This window comes from Pinus tabuliformis, chromosome 9 (genome assembly GCF_031772625.1).
Source record: "Pinus tabuliformis cultivar Carrire ecotype Pingquan chromosome 9, CPIR1, whole genome shotgun sequence".
In the NCBI taxonomy this organism is placed as follows: Eukaryota; Viridiplantae; Streptophyta; class Pinopsida; order Pinales; family Pinaceae; genus Pinus; species Pinus tabuliformis.
In genome coordinates this window covers 1,273,354,789-1,273,366,533 of record NC_142307.1, presented here as the reverse complement: position 1 = coordinate 1,273,366,533, position 11,745 = coordinate 1,273,354,789, and positions in this window count along the sequence as shown.

The following is an 11,745-nucleotide window of genomic DNA, read 5'->3' as shown; positions in this document are numbered from 1 at the left end:
TTTTGTTGAGACTTTCATATAAGTAGTCTTGTTGGAGTTTATCTTTTAAATTTGGATTTTTTTTTTTCTTTCACCTTTTTTATTTTTATTTTTTCACTGATTTCTTTTTAGAATTCTTTTCCTTTTTTCTTTCTGTTTTGTTTTGATTTTGGTGACTTCCATGATTTATGTGAAAGACCTTTTCCTCACCCGACAACGATTGGCATACATGGGAAATCTTTTAACTCTATGTATTTTGGTGAATTTCATTTGTCATTAAAGACATATCTTTATGAAACCATAAAACCATCTTTCTTTAAATATTTTTCATGGAGGAACACACATTCTTATTAAGTGATATAGTTTACTTTTTCAAGGAAAAAATTGATTAGAGTTCACCACAATGGATCCCTCCCATCCCTCCACATAAAAACCTTTGATTGGTAGTGACAGGAAAATAATTTGGAGTCAATATTATGAAAGTATTATATCCATTAACATAAATCTCTATTACCATCCCACTTATTTCACTCAAATACATCATAAACTAAAAGCTTGGAAAATGCACTGTTGGGATGGGGTCCCCTGGGTCAGTTTTGGGGTTAAAATAACCCAAGTTTTGACACATTTTTGTAACTAATGTAAAGTCTTCATGATTTGTGGATGTGGAGTGCGTAGATGATTAGGAGTCAAAGGGGTTTTAGCCCCTTGTTTATGTAAAGTTTGAGTTGGTTTTGAGATCCACCCATGGTTCGCGAACCATGGGATTGTATGAAAAAGGATATAAATAGGTGTGTCTTAGAGAGTCTAAGGCATAATATCTTGGAGGTAATGGACAAATAGAAGAGAATTGATAGAGCAGAGAATTGGGTTAGCCAGGAGAAAAAAGGCTCTGCAGTTGAGTGCGTGGACCCCTGCAATTAAGTGCGCAGGGTAGTTTTGAGTATGTAGTCCTAAATTGAAGATAAATAAAGACAGTTTCCGAAGAATTATTGCGTATTTCTATTACTTTTGTTTATGATATATGTTTTTGATCAATAATGTGTTTATGGAATATTGATCTAATGGTGCGCGATTCTCCTGAATAAGTCTTAATAAATGTACGCAATGCATGTTAAGTACTTTTGCAAAGACTCGGATGAATTCTACTATATTTAATAATAACTTAAGTAGATCTGCGCGAACATTAATTTAGGGTTGTTTTCTGATACGTGTAAGTGGATAAATTGACTGTTAAGGGTTTGCAAAGACCAATTGTAGACCTTCACGAAGTCTGAGGGCTATTTTAATAGAGTTGCAAGAATGATCCCTAAGAGTGTATAGATCTACACGAAGGTAGATATGGGGTGCTAAAAGACATCACACTAGTCTCTGGATGTAGAAACTTGGTTCTTGCATCCCTCCATACTGCTTCGGGTGAGACTGCAACCTACGCTACGCGGGTTGTTGCCGAAAGGGCCAGTGGTGTAGGGATTTGTTGGTTGGTGCAACTAACTTTGAACTTGAGTCAGGACCCCACAATTACAATGTTTACTTACCATCCCTTAAAATGATAGTTGTACGAAGGGATGCAAATTTTGATGAGGAGAAAGAAATGTGGTGCTCTCATGGGAGGGATCTTAGAATCCCACTAGAAGAGGAGCTTTTAACTCCAAAGGAGGAGCCTCAAGAAGTTGTGGAGAAACCACAAATAGAGGAGCAAAGATTGGAGACATCCACTCAAGCATAACCATCCAGAGAAGGCAGAAAGAGAAAAATGGAAGTTGATAGACTTGTGCAGGATGTGAGGGAGAATGTGGGAGCTCCTTCAAATTGGCACAGGAAAAGGAGGTCACCTCAGAGGTACACTAGCTACATGGCTATAATGACTGAGCTTGTAGAGACTGATCCATCCTCTTTTGAGGAATCTATAGAGAAACATGTTTTGTTTGATGCAATGGTGGATGAATATGAATCCATTATGAAGAAAAATGTTTGGGAAGTGGTCCCAAGGCTGGCAGATAAATTAGTTTTGGGTTCAAGATGGATCTTCAAAGTTAAGCATGCAACAAACAAAAGCATAGAGAAGTATAAGGCCAGGTTTGTGGCATAAGGAATATCTCAAGTTGAGGGAATTGACTATGAGGAAAACTTTACTCATGTAGCAAGGTATTCATCCATTAGATCAATTATTGCATTGACTGCATAGATAGGGCGGAAGATCCACCATATGGATGTAAAAACAAAATTTCTCAATGGTTTTATTGAGGAGGAGATTTAAATTAAGTAACCAAAAGGTTTTGAGACATTTGATCGAGAGTCTCATGTGTGCAGACTTAGGCGAGCATTGTACAGTCTCAAATAGGAACCCGAGATTGGTACACCAGGATCGACAATTATCTCACAAGATTGGGATTCACCAAAAGAGAAGCAGATGCGAACCTCTATCATATCTTGGTAGAAGGTAAATTTCTTATCATTGTTTTATATGCTGATGATTTAATATTAATAGGTCATGAGTAGATGATTAGCTCATTCAAGTTGGAACTTGTAAGGTAATTCGAGATGAAGGACATGGGTATCATGCACTACTACCTTGGGCTAGAAGTATGGCAAGGTGATGGGTAATTGTTTGTGTCTCAAGGAAGTTATGTCACCGAGATACTGTAGAGATTTCGCATGGACATTTTTAAGACCATAGAGACACCTCTAAAAACCAACTAGAGGAAGGAGATTGTCACTTCATGTGAAGAAGTGGATGCTACCATTTACTTGTATTTAGTGGGTTCATTGATGTATCTTGTGAACACGACCAAATATGTGTTATGTAGTCAACTAGCTGAGCCAAACTATGGTTAGGCCAATCAAATTATATTAGAAGGTAGACAAATATGTTTTATAGCACCTCGGAGGCACTAACCAGTATGGATTATGGTACAAACGGACAAAGGGAGTGAAGTTGTAAGGCTTCATACATGCAAATTAGATAGGGAGTCCATCGACCAAAAGAGTACATCAGGTGGAATTTTAAGTGTTGGGTCTGTAGCGTTTTCCTTGTATAGAAGGAAGTAAAGATTTATGGCACTCAACTCAGTAGAAGCAGAATACATGGCTACAAGTCAAGTAGCATATCAAGTGATCTGGATGAGAAAGATACTTGTGGGGATGTTTGGTCAGATGATGGATCCAATTGTGATCTATTGTGATAATTAGAGTTGCATTAATCTCTCTGAGAATCTGTTATTTCATGATCAATGCAAGCATATAGATATTTGGTATCATCATTTACAGGACTGTGTGTAGAGGCTAACAATGTTGCTAAAATAAATTCCCACAAAGGAACAAGATGTTAACATCTTGACAAAGGCCTTCTTAAGAGGGAAGTTTGAATTCCACAGGTGTAGGATAGGGGTGGTTTATAATCCATTTCCTGCTGAGAGGGAATGTTGACAAGTGCAGCAAGAAAGTCTCAATTTGACTTTTCCTTGGTCAAATTGAGAAAATTTGAATTTCCGCATCGATAGTTAACTTGTGTGATATAGCTCTTGTCACTCAGTTAGCTTAATAAATTTGAGTTAGAGGCCTTGGAGTTAATTTAAGCATGTGTGACTGCTAAATTTTAGTAATTCAGTTCAGTTATATGCAACTGTGCTTAGTTAAAGTAGTTCCAATGGTTAGAGGAACTAGTGGAAGGTAAGTTGTGCAGTGGGACAATAGTCAACCTCAATGATCATCCAGTTAATTGATCAATCAGACTAAAATAACTATTGCATGTAGATAATTTGAATTCTTAGATGTGGTGGAGATTCCAAGCTAGTCTAACTTGAAGATGTAAAATGGTTTGAGTGTATAGGTGTTGCATGCAATCAGATGATCAAACCTTGGGAATTGTGAAAACAATTGGAGGAAAATTCCTAAAAAATAGGGGCTAATTCTCTCGGAATTGCACAAGGAAATATGGGCTCAAGTAGAGGCATAAATTGACTAACTCTGGGTCAAAGCTCCTGATTGAGCAGAGAGATAGGTTATTCACTTGCAGGTTGTGCTTAATGTGGGCAAGCAATTGTAATACATATTTCTTCATGTGATTAATGCAAAAAGGCTTGAGGGGTTTTCCCTAGTTGGGTTCCCTTAGAAAAAATATTATGCATGGGTGTTATTTCTTATTGCATGTTTGAGATTTTTGTTCTAAATTGTGAATTGAATTTCGCAAATCAATATAGTATAATTGTGTCTCTTGATTTAGATTAAAATTTCTTGATCGGTTGCTATTATATCACCATATTTCTACATGCTGAAAATTTTATGACAATATAATAGAAGAATAATTTTCAAAGGGTTTCCCCCTTGTGGGGTTTTTCCCTCGTCTTTGGCCAAATCTAGTGTCTCTTGTTGATGTGTTGATTTTCTCCTTTGTAATTGCATTTATTTTTCTATCTTCAATCATTGTTGATGATTGGAAATAATAATTTTTATTGAAAAGATTTCAAATTGAAGAATTGATTTAGGTTAAAGTAATTGAAATAGAATAGAGTAGTGTGAAATTTAACATGGTGTTCTTCAATGTCAATCATGGTCCCATCTTGGTTCCCTTGAGATATATCCATCCCAAATCATAATTTTGCAATAGTAGTGCATTAGCATTCATATTGGTTTTATTCAATTATCTAATTTTCATGCCCATCTTATGTGGTTTATGGGTTGATTATGAGATGGATTGGTTGGTTGGCCATCAATGCATCATCAATAGCTCATGGAGCACCTTTCATTAACACATCATCACATGTTTTTGTTACCGAGGGACATATGGTTTGATATGTTCTTGAAAATGTTATTCCTATAGGTACATTCACATGTTACACCATAGGTATAGATGAACAAGGGATTTAATGGTAGGAAGTTTCCCATACTTATAGGTTCATTGTAGTGTTCAAAGTAGGCATCACAGGTCAAGGAACCCAAAATGGCATGGTCAAATTGATTTGTGCATAATTATATCATACAATATTTGAACATAGCTTTGGATATCCATTGAGGAGATATTAATGGAATTAAAATTTCAATTAAATCTAAGAGGGTATTATTTATAAAAAACAAAAAACAAAAAAATCTATTTTTAGTACTTTCTAAAAATGTTTAGATTGACAAGATGATTATGTAATTGAGTACCTAGTAGGGGTAATTTGTCTATGGTTTGAGTTTCAAATAATTTTGAGGTGGTTCTAGGAGATTTCTCTTTGGTTCAACTTTCAACTAATTCTAAGGTGGTGTTATTTATAGTTGGATGGGAAAAATTTTGGATACCCAGTGTAGTGTGCATTTATAGTGTCAAATTTTAGGCCATTTTTAGCACTTTGAAATTGTAATGACCAATTGCAATTTGGATTGATAAGGTATTTTCATGTGAACTTAATTAAGGAGAACATGGCTTAGAGGATCCAACATTATTATTTTTAAAGTTTCTCCTTGCTAGCTCATCAAACTATTTATTATCTTTATTTATGCCATAACTCAAGGTTTAATTTTAGGGGATTAACTCCTTAAGAAATTCATAAGGGATATTTTAGGCATGAAAAGTTCATTAAAAGAAGAAGTCATATACAAGTGTATTCTCTCTTTTAGTGGTTTATTATGAAATAAGAGTGAAATTCTAGAGAAGTGTCTTCATACACATGTTATTTTCATTTAACAACCTAAGTGTTATATTTGGAGACTATCATTCTTACCTTTTTTTATTTTCTATCTTACTTAATATTATTCTATCATTCTTCTATATTTCAAAATCATTTAAGATGCAATGGGAATAATTTTTGTAAGTTATTTGATCACCAAATCCAATTGATTATTTCCTTGCACCTTCTTTGCTTATTCTTTTCTTGAGAGAGTGATATTAAGAGCTAGCATATAGTACCTATGATAGTTGGATACTTTTATGTTGGTTTGCAATTGCACTTATCCTATCAAATTGAGGATCGTCACACTTTGATAAATATTTCTTATCCAAATTTTTCAAAGACATGTTCCTCTGACAACCCTTGGCAGTAAAAACAATCAAGGAATTATTTGGCATCTACCTCTTGTTCTTTGTCTGTAAGAATTTATAATTTTTGGAATCTTCTTTGTTTTAGTTTTGTTTCCAATAGAACTTAAGTAATAGGAACCAAATATTTATTCCATCCCTCTTTTTGTCTCCATAAAGCACTAATTTAATTGTTTTAGACATTAAATTAATCACATAAAAGAAAATCCATTTACCTACATTGAAATTTGTGAGTCTTAAGAATCTTAGGTATTGTTAGGATATTTAGTAAGAGAAATAACCTAAAGAAAGAATAATAGTCTACTGCTTTTTACAAGCTCAAGTGACAACTTTGGTACCAAGAACGGAAACATAGCCTACAATATACTTTTGATCATCAGGGTCGTCAGCCCAAACTGAATCAACGAAACCAATCAACAAAGGAGCCCCCATTTAATTATAACATATACCAAAATGAACTGTACCCTGAATATACTAAATTATCCTTTTCATTGATTCTAATTAATTTAGTGATGAAATTTCATATAGCAAGAAAAAATACCATTAGAAAAGGAAATATAAAGAATGATATGAATTAACTATAAGAGGTTACCAACTAATTGATGGTACAAAGTGGCATCAAATTTGGCTGTAGTGTGGGTGGTTTGACTCCAAACTAAAAGGGAGAAGGGAATGGTTTACAATATTCCATGTGAAAATGACAAAAAATATTGCATGCATATTTTTATTAGGAAATATAAATTCCTTCCCTGGTTTGCAATACTTGGAGACCAAGAAATAATGCAAATAACCTAGGTTTATAATTTCAAACTTTTTATTAAAGGTTGATTTCACACACGTTAAAATTTTAGGGTCACTACTAGTGAAGATAAGATCATCAACATAAAGAACAAGAATTTTGATATGGATTCCTTCTTTCTTGGTGGATACATTTGGGTCAAAATGACATCTAAATAAATTGATATCAAGAAGAAAACTATCTATTTTTCATACCAAGCTTGAGGAGTTTTCTTAAGACCATAGAGAGATTTCTTAATGTGGTCTAAACTTAGCTAGGAGGTTGTTTCATGAATATTTTTTCTTGTAGATCCCCATGAAAGAAGGTGGATTTAACATCCATTTGATTGAACTCCTATCCATGTGAGGTAGCAGGGGCTAGAAGAAGGTAGATGTAATTGATTTTGGCAACAGGGTAAAAGCTTTCATTGTATTCAATGCTTCAAATTCAGAAAATCCTTTAGCAACTAATAGGGCCTTATGTATTTCAAAACTTCCATCTGATACATGCTTAGCTCTATACACCCATTTAAATCAAACAAGTCTTCTTAATTTTGGAAGTGCTACAAGTTTCCAAGTATCATTTTCAATCATGGAATGATTGTCTTCATGCATTATTTTTTCCAAATTTGGATGGCTTCAAACTTATACAATTTTTTTTGGATCATGAGTTATAAAAAATTGATCCAAAAGAGAGGAGGCTCACTAGAGTTGTAACGAGTATGATGATGGTCTATATAATCATTGACAAGGCCACCAAATGCTTCTCATATTGAATAGACCCACTAGGGAAGTTGTGGTGCTAGTGTAGGTCCACATTTGATGGAATCATCTCGTGGAAGGTGAGAAAGAGGTGGATTTCATCGTCATAGGTCATCATTTGAAGAAGAAACTAAAATAGGAATAGAATTTGACACAAATTCCAAATATATAGTGCAAGAAAAAAGGGCACAATAATTGAATTAGGCTCATAGGCCAAGAGAATTTCATCAAAGTTAACATCTCTTCTAATAATTATTTCACTAGAATCAAGTTGAAGAAATAGAAAAACTATCACATCTTTAGAATATCCAATAAAAATATACTTTTCACTTTTAGGCAACGGATATTTATTTTTTCCATTAGGAATTTGAGCCCATGCTAAACTACCAAACATATAGAAGTGGTTTACATCTGGCTTAATGCTAGTCCATGCTTCTTTTGATGTTATAATTTTTAGAGCCTTTGTGGAAGAGAAATTTACTATGTAATTTGCACAGTTGATTTCTTCCACCCAATAATGAAGACTTAATCGACTGTATTGAATCATACAATTAGCCATTTCCTTTAATGTGCGATTCTTTCTTTCAGTAAAATCATTTTGTTCTCATGTATATGGAATAGTATGTTTCATTTGAAGGCCCTATTTAGTGTGGTACATTGTGAACTTTTTGTTGACATATTCACCTCCCAATTATCTATTCTTAGCCATGTAATTGATTTCCACACTGTTTTTCTACAAGAGTCTTGTAGGCCAAGGACAAGTCAAAAACTTCACTCATAAGTTTTAAGAAGTAAACTCAAGTCCGTCTGGAGAAGTTATAATGAAATTTAAGAAGTATTTGTACCTAGAGAAACAATGAGAAGAATATGGGCCAAACAAATCACTATGAATGAGCTATGTTTGGCCAATTTAATGTCCTTAAATTGTCAATCATAAATTATTGACCAGGGTAGGTATACTGATGAAGCATAGGTGCACTATATGTGCTAGAAGTTATTTTTATGTCGTTATGTTATTGTTAGGCTCTAAACTTGAAATTAGTATGGAGATGGTATTGTTAATTATATTAGTGTCTTAATCCCTAAAGTTGTCAACTAATTTCTTAGGAGTTATTCTCTATTGAATCAGTTTATGGATGATATGAGAGTGATTCTAGGTTTACTTGTGTTAGACTGTTTTGGATTTTTGTCTTGAATTTTGATGTTGTAGCCAAATATAATTTTCTATGTGTAGGAGAAATCTATTCTATCAAAATGTAAATGAATAATGTCTACATTTAATTTCTAAGGAGAAGACTCTCACTCTTTTACTTATAGAATTTCATCCAAACAAGACATTCTGAACAACAGTTATGCTATGAAATAAAACAGTTGGACTACACTAAATAGAAAGAAAATGAAAATGACCACACTGTACCAAATAAAAAGAAAATCAAATGGCAGAGTTAAACTATGTATAAAGCAAATGAAATTGCTTATCCATACAACGATTCAATGGTGAACTCATCATACTACATTTCTTCACACAAAACAGAGTATTTAAGTAATGAAAGAAATCTAAGTGCAATTGGTTAAATACATGTTACTGGTCGTAGGGGCCATCCACGAATCAATAGACAATTTCCAATCAACACAGCATATAGCAAACATAAAACCAAGTCTATTACTTGCAAAACAAATCTCAACAAACTATTCTAAAAAATTACATAAATCATCGCGCACAAAACACAGAGCGGCCATAGTTTTTATAGTAATTCTTCGGCATAATAGTATGAGCATTTCAAGCCTAAATATATTTATCTCGATCAAACTACATCGCTAAAAAATGGATTCGCTATTCGAAAAAGAAAATCAATAAGATTTCATTAAAACTCGGATTTTGTCCAGGCGATAATCTTGTAGTTGACTTCGGGGTTGATCGTGTTATCATGCAACCTTCTTGATGAATTGGTTCAAGAGAATAGGAAGGAATCCACGAGGGGACTATTCCTTATCCATCGTCTCTTTCTTCACTGACTTGGAGCTTTTGAACCCTGCGAATAATGGAGGCAGCTGCAGAAATCCGGATTAGCTGCAGAAACAAACCAATTCCGTAGTCGAATGCATACTTTAACAAAGAAATAAGGTATATAGACAAACATGAAGAAGAATACATGTAAATTCTTACCTTTAACAAAACCTTGTGTCTATTGCATTATGTAGGTGATAAGTATAGGAAAAAAGGGGAGAAATATAAGCAAAAAGGGATGTCAAGGTAAGACAATCTTTGGACTCTACATTCCCCCATGCTGGAGGTTTTGTATGTCCTCATACACTTCATCATTGTCAGTCACTTGTGCCTTCTGATCATCACCTCCAAGATTCACTTTCTTCTTCTTTCTAGCAACTACTGGCATCCTTGGTTTTCTCATGAGAATTTTATATTTTAAGTTGATAATTTCTCTTTGCATTGCCCTGTTTTCCTTCTTCAGCTTTTTGTTCTTTTTGTACCACAAACTCAAATGAAGGATGAGATTGTCACTTTTTTCAATTTGGATCTCACTTTGTGCCTTCAATGCCTGATTCTCATTCTTGAGATATCTGTTCAATGTCTCCAACTCAAAAATCTCTTGCTTTAAAACGTTTGAGGCTGAAGGTTCTTGTGGTTCATTGAACTGATTTCTCCCTTCTCTAGGAATTTGAATTGTTTCTTTAGTTGTTGTATCTTTTCTTTCCAATGACTCTATGTAGTCATAAATCTCTTGTTGAACAGGGTCAACACCCAGACTATGCATTGGGCTCCTTAGAGGTGAGCTGCAAGGTGGTGGTGACACTCTCGGTGATGATTTTGGTGATCCTCTTGGAGAACTTTCAGGGTTTTCAGTTGGCTCATTTTCCTCGAGATCAATGTATTCCATAGCTTTTGAGACTGCTTGTTACACTGTGCTCAACATTGTATTCCTCCTTAGTCCCGAGGTCTGTAATCCCTGTGCTTTCCTTCTTTTGGTTTCTGACTTTTATTCTTGAGCAAGGGTCCTGGTTTGTGGTTAATTCTCTATCCTTTTGCAAGCTTCCTTCCTTCTAAGATTTTCCTTTTTCAATTTCTGCAAAATATCCACTATTGGCAATTCTTCTTCTGATAATTCTGGCTGAGTCTAGGGTTCCTGTTCTTTTATTACTTCTATTATTCTCTTCCTTCCTTTGAGGGTCTTGCTGCTACTGGTTTGTTCTAGAGATCTTTCTTCAAAATGGTTTCTCACCAGAAAACTTTCCCAGTTATCCCCTACACTCCAAAGATGGAACTCAACCAAGATCTTTATCGAGCCATGATGATAAATAGTATTTTCTATAAATTGGATTCTCTTTTGAGCGTTCGTGGACATTTTCTTGAGACTATGCAAGAGATAATAAGGAAGATTCATCTGGTGATCTTCAAGAAAATGCATCATTATCCTAACATGGTAAAAATACATATACCCAAACTGGACCTCACAAGTGACAAATTTTATAAGTGTGACTAGTAAAATTTTCCATTTACTCTTAAGGGTTGTACTAGGAATACCTTTCTTGAAGACATTGGTGTTCATATTTGGATTTTTTAGGAAGACCTTCCAATATTCTCCATTAATTACCCTGTTCTTGAACCATTTTTCTCCTCTCCTAGGTAATTCAATAGCTTCTACGATCATGGACTCTGTTTATGGTGATCTTAATTTCAGCTTATTCTCCATGTCCAACATGTTAATATCGTATTAGGGCTTGGGTATAAAGGTTTCTATCACAATGTGTTAGAGTCTCGGATAGGGCCTTTCTTTTGACTGCGTATGAGGCCTCCTTCACTGCGGCTAGATATCTACGGCTGGGGCAACGTACAGCAGCAAGGGCATCACTTGAGTGACCAGCGTATCATTCATGATGTCTCTCTCCTTCACCAAAAACCCAGACGTGGAGAGGAGGAGATTACTCAAGAATGTGTTGTGCTAATGACTCCAAATCCTCTCTTATTTATACTAAAGGCGGATGATTGAATAGACATGATGTTTGGGCTTCTAGAGCCTACATAAGAGCTGGTCGGCTTGATAATAATTATATAAACAAAATAAATTCATATCTCCATAAAATCTTATCGGAATCGAATGATCTTTGGATCAATCCTACACCTCTAGACGATAGGGATCCAATAAATATATCAGCTGCCATAAATAAGCCAACCCACATGGGGTTTGGAC